This window comes from Toxorhynchites rutilus, chromosome 2, assembly GCF_029784135.1.
Source record: "Toxorhynchites rutilus septentrionalis strain SRP chromosome 2, ASM2978413v1, whole genome shotgun sequence".
Classification (NCBI taxonomy): Eukaryota; Metazoa; Arthropoda; class Insecta; order Diptera; family Culicidae; genus Toxorhynchites; species Toxorhynchites rutilus.
The window spans coordinates 186433356-186444288 of NC_073745.1; the positions used below are offsets into that span (position 1 = coordinate 186433356).

The following is a 10933-nucleotide window of genomic DNA, read 5'->3' on the forward strand; positions in this document are numbered from 1 at the left end:
TACTGAGCTGGTTAATCAACACATCGATTCAATTTTTTGGGTCCTGTCGACGATGAATCCTAACGACGATATATTTGTTATTGGTGATTTTAACCTGGCTTCAATCAACTGGACCAAAAACGATAGAGCATTCTTACACTCTCACATCAATGGCTCGTGTACTACACCTCTAGTAACATCTTTTTTGGACTGCTACTACACCGCTGATCTTCTGCAACTGAATGAGGCCTTCAATGACAACAACAGGTTACTTGATCTCTGTTTCGTCAGTCGCGAGCTTGCTTCTAAGTGTTCGGTTCTTGAGGCACCTGAGCCGTTAGTCAAACGATACAGACATCATCCACCGCTGCACATAACATTACGTCTCCGTCAGGCTTGTTCGTTTCGTAGTACTGTAGACACGGTTTCATATGATTATCGTAGAGCTGATTTTAATGGTATGATCACCTTTTTCGATCATATCAAGTGGGACGATGAACTCCGGGATTGTGATGCGAATGCAGCAACATTTGTTTTTTCCAATATTGTCGTTTATGCGATCGATCAATTCGTTCCGAAGAAAATTCCGTCCCTACCTATTAACCCACCTTGGTCCAACCACAAACGTGCTGCTTTAAAGAGATTTTGCAAACATCGTACGATCGTGACGAAACGAAAATATAACATCGCCAACAAACGGTATAAGCAACTCAACAAACGGCTTTATCAAGCCCATCAACGTAAATTACAAAACAAGCTGAATGCGAATCCCAAAAGTTTCTGGAGCCATGTGAATGATGAACGTAAAGAGTCAAGTTTACCTTCCACTATGTTCAATGCAGATCGAGAGGCAACTGACACAGTGGAAATTGCTGATCTGTTCCGGTCACAGTTCAGCAGTGTTTTCGTGAACGAACTTTTATCTAGAGACCATATCTCAGCCGCCGCGCGTCAGGTCCCTATGCATCGTGCTATAAGACCGCATCCGTCAATCTCAGGTGAAGACATACGAAAAGCTAGCCTACGTCTCAAAAACTCTATCTCCGATGGACCAGACGGAATACCTTCGCTCGTCATTAAGAAATGCATTGTTGTTCTGTTCGCACCATTAGCAACCATCTTCAACATATCGTTGAATTCTGGAATTTTTCCCGAGATCTGGAAGTTCTCGTTCGTTTTTCCAATCTTCAAGAAGGGCGATAAACAGTCGGTTTCGAACTATCGCGGCATCGCTGCTTTATGTGCAGCTTCCAAACTATTTGAACTGTTGGTGCTGGATTACCTTAAGTACAATTGTTCCAGCTACATTGCCTCCGAACAGCATGGGTTTATGCCGAAAAGATCTACTGCTACAAATCTCGTACAATACACCTCATCAATTATACGCGAGATGGCGAAAGGACATCAAGTCGACGCTATTTACACCGATCTTTCGGCTGCTTTTGATAAAATCAATCATAATATTGCCATTGCCAAATTAGAGCTACTTGGCTTCCACGGTTCTCTCCTCAATTGGCTACGCTCATACCTTACCGGTCGATATATGGCTGTAAAAATTGGTGATCATATTTCTGAATCGTTTTCTGTATCTTCTGGCGTACCTCAAGGAAGTCACCTTGGTCCTTTCATCTTTTTACTATATTTGAACGACGTTCATTTTTCTATTAAGTGCATGAAGCTATCATACGCCGACGATTTTAAACTTTATTTTGTTATAAAGGACCAAGGCGACGCATTATTTCTTCAGCAGCAGTTGGACGTTTTTGCTGATTGGTGTCATAGAAATAGAACGGTGCTAAACGCCTCAAAATGTTCAGTTATCACGTTTTGTACGAAAAAATCACCAATCTGTTTTACATACTGCTTGCAGGATCATATCCTAAACCGCGAGTCGAATATTAAAGACTTGGGGGTCATACTTGACTCTAAACTGACCTTCAAGGATCAGGTTGCTTACGTTTCCGCTAAGGCGTCAAAACAACTCGGCTTCATATTTCGGTTCGCCGGAGAATTCAGAGATGTTTCTTGCTTGAAGGCGCTCTACTCGTCTTTGGTTCGATCAACTTTAGAATACTGTTCTGTAGTATGGGCACCTTTCTACAGCAACGGTGTGAATCGCATCGAATCTATCCAACGGAGATTCGTACGCTTTGCTCTTCGTTGGTTACCATGGAGGGATCGTTTCAATCTGCCAGAATATAAATGTAGATGCATCTTGATGAGCCTACAATTATTAAGTGTTCACCGTGACGTTTCCAAATCGATTTTTATTGTTGATCTGTTGCGATCTGATATCGATTGTGGTGCACTGTTGCAACAGTTGGACATCAACATCAGACGCAAACTTACGTTCTCATTATTTTTTTTACCGTCCCGGCCTCTCGAACGAACTACGGCGCAAATGAACCGTTAATTAGCATGTGCAGAACGTTCAATAGATGTTATCGTTGTTTTGATTTCAATGTGTCCCGTGTTAGACTTAAGAATTTGTTTTATGATAATCTTCTAGTTACTTGATTGTTTCTGTAATGGTCTAAACAAGTTTGAATGTGTTCATGTGTAAGTTTAGATTAGTTTAGATATATATGTATCTGTAGGATTTAATGTAATCTGTTTGATACTTAAAAGATGAGGTTTTACGCCCACTTGTGTGGGATTTTCCCTCCAAATAAATAAATAAATAAAGCCGATTTCACCAGACATCTTGATTTTGAAGTATGTGTTAGGCAAACACATTTCAGTCGGAACAAAAACGCCTCCGACTTGCATGTATTTGCAATGCCAATTTCCCCACGCTCCATGGATTTGAAGTCTGTGTTAGGGAAACACATTTTAGTCGGAACAAAAATACCCCCGACTTTCACGTATTTGCAATGCCGATTTCTTCAACGCTGCTTGGTTTTGATATCTGTGTTAGGGAACTCATTTCGGAGAGAACAAAAATCCCCGTACTTTCATGTGTTTGCAATGCCGATTTCGCCAAGGCTGCTTGGTTTAGATGACTGTGTTAGGGAACCCGTAAATCGAGCCTATTAAAACGAGGCAGTTAGGGCGTTTAGATAACGCTTAACATTTTACAGTAAGTCAATTGTTTATCTAATGAAAAATAACATTTTATTAATTACGATAGAAGCGTAGAAATATTCCCTATCAATTGATGCAAACATATTTCCGATCCAGTAAGAAATGTTCGAGTTATAAGCATTCGGAATCTTTCATTTTTTCCTGCATGTTCTGTGTTTAGGTTTTCATTTTACCCTCCATATACTCCGGTTAGACGTAGTCCCACCGGTCATTTTCGAACTGACAGTACATCTCGACTTTTCCAGCAATTTGAAGACATTTGGCATCAACAATTTTTTGACGTAGGACTACGTCTAACCGGAAGATATAGGGTGTGAAATGAAAATCTAGGCACTGAACAAGTAGGAAAAAATGCAAGATTTGGAACGCTTATAACTCGAGCATTTCTCAATAGATCGCAAAGGTTTTTGCATCAATTGATAGGAAATATATCTACGCGTCTATCATAACGAATAAAATTTCATTTTTCTTGAGATAAATAATTGAATAATTGTGAAATATCAAGCATTGTTCAAATGCAAAATGTGCCCATTTTTGATTGGTCCATTTTGTGCTCCTCAAATCGTACCGACCAAAACGGGCAACCAGAGCAGCAGCGAAATACAATGAAGCACGATTGGAAAGGAAAAAGAAAAAATATGAACGAAACATTGGTCGCAGTATCACACATGCGTAATTCTCGAGCCAGCCAGTCAGCTTAAAAATCCCCGCTCCGCTGCCGTAACGATCATTCTTTGTGTGGACACCGACTGGACAACATCGTTGCTGGACGAGCTGGACGGCGAGGGATCGAGTGCCTTTCTCAAGGCAAGAGGGTGGAGGTGGTAGCGCTGGAGTAAACAGAGTAGAGTTTTCAAAGGGCCTTTCTCAAGGCTAGAGACGAATGAACTGCAAAAGTTTAAAGTCTCTATAATACAAGACCTTCCTTCCTTCCGTAACAATCATTCTCATCCAAACCGTACACCACATCGTTTCGCATCACATCACATCAACAAACCAACACAAGCAGCCATGTCTGGACATGGCAAAGGAGGAAAAGTGAAGGGAAAGGCAAAATCCCGCTCGAACAGTGTTGGTCTCCAGTTCCCCGTATGTGTATCCGCCAATTGCTCCGCAAGGGTAGCTTGGCCGAGCGCGTGCACCAGTCCACCTAGCCGGCGTTATATAGTTTCGGCCGCCGAAGTGATCGAGTTGGCTGGCAAAGCTGCTTGCGACGATAAGAAAACCCGCATTAGGAACAGACCACATTCAGTTCGGTGGACATCAAGACAACAACAGGCAGTTGCAGCGAGTGGCGAGTGGCAAACGCAATCGCAAAACGGCATCAGGTAGCAGAAGAAAAAAGTTTGTTCTTTATACAAACTGCTTTGGTGGCAAATCCAGAACAAGGCGGCATCGAGGGCGTTCGAAATGTTTTTTTTTTCAAAACCACGAGTACTAAGTTTTCTAAATTGGAACCATTCCATAAAACATGGCGCTTATCAGGGCCATTAAATCTTTCAAAAAAGAGTTTACGAAATACAGTTCAATGCATTCTAAAATGTTTTCCAAAATAATAATAAAACACAAATTGATTTTTTCACAATTTGTTTGCCAGAATATGATGAGTTTGAGAATTTGGCAGTTGTACTGAGCGTATTGATGGTTGGAGACTTTCTCGATTATTCAATTCTTAAATTGCTTCCAGATTGAAAGTACATTAATTTACATTTAGTTCGACATTTAGCTAATTGGACGGACCTGTAATGCGACATATTTAGTTGGACATTTTTGTAAACATGGAGTTCGGGGTCCAAGTTATGACCCAACATGTCCCAAGCTGGATGGGATAAAATTTTCCAACTGTGAAAGCTGTACCACTGTCATCGCAAATGTTTAATTACAGGTTAAAATCGCCTCCAATGCGACACTGAGTGGTGCTTCGGCATATCGCATTAAATGTAATTTACAGTACAACATGTCCCAAGCTGGATGGGAAGAAATTTTCCAACTGTGAATCCTGTGGCGAGTGGCAAACGCAATCGCTAAACAGGAAGGTTTAGCCGAACAAGATGGGTATATCGAGTGATAACAAAACAATAAACTCTTTAGATTAAAGATGGTTTTGTGGTCCTGAAAAGGACCCTTTTTAGTGTTTGCTTTCGAATCAGCAGTCGGAAAACGCTCTTTATTTGGAGCTGGTATACTTCTTCACCGCTTTGGTACCTTCGGAAACCGCATGCAAGTTCACCGGGCAGCAACAGACTGATTGCGATCTGAATTTCCCTCGCCGTAATGGTTGTCCACTTATTGTAGTGGGTCAGACGCGGGGCTTCCGCTACGATACGCTCAAAGATGCATTGACGAAGCTCATGACGTTCATCGCCTTCGATGAGAAACCGGTGTCGGGATGATCCGGATGCAGCACCTTATGATGTAGATAGCATATGATTCCTTCTCTTCCTTCTTGTCGGTTTCCGAGATATTCTTCTGCGCCGTGCCGAACTTTTTGGCGGCTTTTCCATTATTCCACTAGTCTTCGGTACCTTCGTGTTTGTTAGAAACAACTGCATGTGAATCCAACGAGCGAACAAATAGTAATGAATGTATTTTTTTGCCATCGCTGCCTTTTAACGCTCATTCGTTCGTCTCGTTGGACTCGCCCCTTTGGCTGAGTCTGCTGATTTATCTCTATCCTGTGAGCGTGTACCGCCAAAGTACAAAACGCGCGGACCCGCAGAAAAATATATCATTCTCTTTCAAACCGTAAATCAGTTCGATTGTATGGCATCGTTTCACATCACATCGCATCAACGGATTGGTGCCGGAGCACCAGTATACCTAATAGCGGTTATAGAATTTCGCCCGCCGGAGTGCTCGAGTTGGCTTTCAAAGCTGCTCACGACAATAAGAAAACCCGCCTACAGAACAGAGCACATTCGGTTCGGTGGCAACAACTAGTTTCAGTGAGTGGCAAACGCAATCGCAAAACGGCAGCAGGTAGAAGGAAAAAGTTTGTTTATACAGACTGCTTTGGTGGCAAAACCAGCCACCGTAAAACACGGCCTTTTTCAGGGCCATTAAACCTTTCAAAGAAGAGTTATTAAAAGTTTTTCACAATACATTTCACAATGCATTCTAAAGTGACATAATATGACATATAATATAAACCGATTTATTTTGTTTATGCTTGTTCTTGAGCTTATTGGTGGCTGAGTTCTTTTAAATTGATCATTCAGTTTTCACAAATCCATACATGGTTTCCGAATTAAAAGTGGCTTCAAATTACAACACATTGTATGCAGGATGGCATTAACGAAATTTCTCGGTAGCAAGAACTGCTTTCTTTGGTTGATAACTGATGTTGAAAATTGACGGACGTTACATCTGCATTGTATAGAAAAATAACTAAGGAGCAACATGATGAGCTATGTATTTCCTGCTGCTCTGTTCTTATTTTAAAGGACTTTAATCCGAAGGTCATCCGTCCCTGTATTTACTGTTGGTTTTTCAGAACGCTTATAGCTCGTTTATTTCTCGACAGATCGTAAAGTTCGTCTCCAAAACCTCAGTTCTGTTTCATTTTTAATTATTTTGTTTGCGGAGACTACAAATCTTACAATTCATTCGTCTCCGAAACCACAGTTTAAGGGACGATAATATGCTCAATAGTGAAATATATGATAGTGAATGAGCTGATGACCACCTATGCATTCCCTATCACAGCCATCATTTTGATTGTACGATATGTGCATACGCCGAAAGATGCCCGGCTTTGAACATTTAATAAGTACAAAGCCTTCAGAAAAAAATCAAGAATCAAGTTTGTAAAAAAAAAACGCAAAAACACAACACCAAGAGTTCTTTTCAGAACCCCCAACATGTTCATAAACAGTAAACTAATCCATTTTTCAGGAAGATAGGTAGGTATTCACGAAGGAGAAGAAAATAAAACAATATATTTGAAATATATATTTAGCAAAAGCTGTCCCCTTTGTATAGTCCTACGTCACTCCGGTTATGTCCCCGACATTACCCACCCGTCTTTTTTCGAAAACCCCGATTTCCTTTACTCCCACCTTGGGTGATTTTTCGGTTTTCAAAAAACTCGAACTTTGACCGCTGTGCGACACTAGTAAATGAAGTCCGATTTAGCTGATATTTTGCATAGGGTAGTTTTTCGTGGGAATCAATTTAATCAAATTCGCTTTGAAAATTCAAGGGTCACCTTTCTCCCATACATCCATTGGCACTCTAATATAGATATCTCGTGCCAAAACTTGTAGAGTAGAGAAAAAAAATTAATTTCCTTCTAGATTGCATCGCAAAGCTGTACCCATTGCACGAAGGGGAGCAATCCTTGTGAAGGAACTCGCTTCCTGTAAAGTACATCGCCATCCACTATATACCACTATGTGTCCACTTTCCCTCTGCGTGTCCTCGTTCTAATCATGTGGAGCATATAGACGGAATTAGTGATGGAAAGGAAAGTGAATATGTAAACAAAGAAAGCATAAACATGCGCTGTTGTTCGCTTTTCTTGACCTTATGAATATGCACACTTGCTGGGTGACATAAAGCTGGGTGGCAAACGGCCAGATTCCAACACCCCAGCACTAATAGGGCGTTTTATACACCGGGAACATGTACTGAATATAGCAGTTTAGCATACTTCAGTAGAACAAAAAATTGCAATAGACTCTCGGATATTTTTTCACTTGCGGCCAGCGCGTAGAATATTACATTACCGGTGGGTTTGTGGATAGGGGTGTATATCCGCTAACCAACAATTCGAGAGGGGAGTTGAATGCGCATGAACATTTATTGATCCATACTTCCAAGCATCATCATCAGCAGCATCATTGTTATCTTTCTTCTCACGGATGATGCTATTGTAGATGATTTCATCCCGTCGGATGAGCTTTCTGAATGAATACCAAAAATTGTCCAATGTTTTTGTCAATCTCTAATCCTGGTAAACTGTTGCTTCTATTGCGTGACCCAGCATAGAACTGATTGAAACTCTGTTGACTTTTCCGAGCTTTAAATAGAATATTACCTCAGCAGCACCTATTCCAAATGTAGCGAAGATAAATCACGAAATTTTATATATAACTGGTATTTTCTTCACCGGTCAACCTCTAATGCACAAATCACTGCCAACAAACAAATTGAATATGTAGAATGACGAGAACTATGATTTCATCTATGAATTCGGATATCACTTGCGGTATGAGATCAGCAACGGAGCTCTTTAAAGTCCACGGTTATGCAGCAACAGAAGTGCTTGGAGATATCGCGCGCGCGCTGGAACCCGCCTGAAATCAGACTGAACTGAGCGTGATGGCAGAGGCAAACATTTGCGAAATACTCTGCCAACGAAGGGATGGGGATGAGTTGAGAATGAGCAATTTGTGAAATATTGTCACGCATTTAGGGGAGAATATTGGTTTTGCTTTTCTGAAACTAATAATTTTCTAACACATAATTGAAGGATTTTTTTTTAAATTATCATTAGCGATGAGTATGGCAAAAAGTACCTCTGATAACGATGAAAGTAGACTGTTATCAGCAGAAATAGTAAAACCAGATATCAATCACTAGGCGATAACATACAGTATAAATGTATATAGAATGAAGTCATCGTTTCACAGTTCAGGGTAATAAGGGTAATGAAAGTTCTCAAAATACTCCATTATACAGTGACGGACAAAACAATAAGACCACAAAGACATGTTTTCGTTTATCATTTGTAGCTTACAAGCAGTATGACTGATTTGAAAAGCTTAAACGAGCAGTATCCTCTGCGTAGAATGAAATACATACTACAACATGACACAGTTGGGTAGAGACCACCCCGAATGGGATATTTTAACAGATTGAGAACTAAAGATGACCTGAGAATTAGAAACTTATTGTAATTTATTTGAAATTGACGTTAATTTTATACAGGAGTGAGAGTTTTTCCATTTGGTTCTATAGTAATGAAACACTGGAATTTTAGTTTTTTGAGTGTTTCGCGCCTGAACACAATAAAGCTCAAATGACCAGACATATAAATGAAGATAGTTATTATATCCTACACCATATACTTCAATTCAACCGACTTCTTACATATCTCCGGAAACTCAGAAAAACTGAGTGGTTCTATAGTTGTGAAGCGCAGTGTAGTAAACCCGGTATGATTAAACTAAAGGCCCATTTATACGTTGTTAGTAGCTGACTTGACAGTGAGCAGCTACTGGACCGGTGAACTCGCTTGACAATTGGTTGACTCGCCTTGTCCGTTAACACAGTGTGAGCTGCTGTCGAGAAACTAGATACTACAGCATTGGCTTACCAGGGATGCCAGATGATTTTTCAAATGTCCACAAAATAGTCAGAAAGAGCAATCAAGTTCGAATTTGACAGATGATTGATCCGAAATCGACTTCTCTATTGGCAGTTTTCGTCTCAGGTTTCCAGTTGCATTTATCATTACACAATTTTATCGCGAAATACACGCTGACCTTGTATAAAAATACTTTGTGCTGAATTTCTTCGAACTGAAGGTACTATCCGAAAAACAGAAAGGCAAAAGGATTTGGGCCAGGAATTGAATGCAAGGAAAAGAAGCCTCCAATATTGGAGGAACTCTACGACAGCGTTGCCAATGTTCCAGTTTAAACTGGATTCTTCCAGTTTTTTTTCCTTGATCCAGTCAAACAGTTAAACCCTAAAATCTTCCAGTTTTTAAAATATTATCCAGTTTTATCCAGTGTTTTTATATGTGCACTTCATTATTATTAATTTTATGTATAAATATAAAAAAGTTATGTATAAATATAAAATAAATTCACAATGCATAAATATCATCCCTCCTATTCCTTGACCAATTTTTCTTACATTTTTCGTTCGATCGATTTGAGGTGTATTTACCTTAGATCGACCTTTCTTTTCTTCCACACTCTCAGTGTTATTTTTCTCCCGCTTGCTCTTACGAATTCAATACGGTGTGGTGCCTACCCAAGCAGCAAGGGAAACCTGAAGTTTTTCTTCTAAAACCAATATTTCCGGTGACATTTTCCGTTATCAATCGCACGTACTCTGAATCGAACTTCAATTGCGACTGTGGAGAGGTATCTCTTTCTTTACGTAATAGCGATGGATAACAACTATCACAACCGTCCTCCCTACGGGCTTCGGATCATCTGCTCTGGTTCTAAATAGTTTCAAGTTCTTTTTCGGACATGTTACTATAGAGATCCACCATTCGCAGGCAATGTTCCTTCTATTCTACATTCTTAGTGAGTGTGAAAAAGATAGCAACGAAGATTGTCAAAATAAACACTACAAAAATACCAAAATTCGAGTTAGAAGGAAAATAACAACGGATTGAGGTTAGGTTTGATGGAGTGATCTACAACCAGAAAACGTGTGAACCTCATACATCACAATTAATCAAGTTTTCAAGTCTTATCCGTATTTTTTAGAGGTTCTAGAAGGAAAGATCCTCAAATGTTGTTTCACAGTAATGTTCGAGTGGTGGGAATCGTTAATTTGATCAGCTTGAATGGTTAATTTGAATTGAGGGTTTTTTTTATAGAACTACATATAAATTCTTCACGAAGCTTCGAAGGAAATTGTACTTCTCAAGCATTGGAATAGGTAAAAAAAATCTTTTAGATAAATCAAAGTCGAACTTCTTAAAGTAAAAAGATTTTACAGAATCCAGTTTTCTTCCAGTTTTTTTTAAGAGCCAGTATTCCAGTTTTTTGAAAAATATTATTGGCAACCCTGCTCTACGATGATGATCCTCTAGAGTACAGAGCAGCTTGAAAAAGTGGAAACACTGTTGGATTTTATTGGTCCAAAAATACAACGCCAAGATACACTCGTGAGGAATGCTATA

General features: G+C 39.8%; 1 protein-coding gene across 2 annotated transcripts in view; it reads right to left on the minus strand.

The window, feature by feature from the left end:
* Window positions 1-8675, minus strand: part of LOC129769206 (tubulin polymerization-promoting protein homolog) — a 40622-nt gene extending 31947 nt beyond the window's left edge. The window contains exon 1 of one of the 2 annotated variants that reach the window (XM_055771314.1): window positions 8583-8675. The gene's annotated coding sequence lies outside the window, so the exon portion shown is untranslated. Of the gene's footprint in view, window positions 1-8101; window positions 8380-8582 lie in introns of those variants that run through there. The other variant, XM_055771313.1, reaches the window with a different exon arrangement.
* Window positions 8676-10933: the final 2258 nt, after the last annotated feature.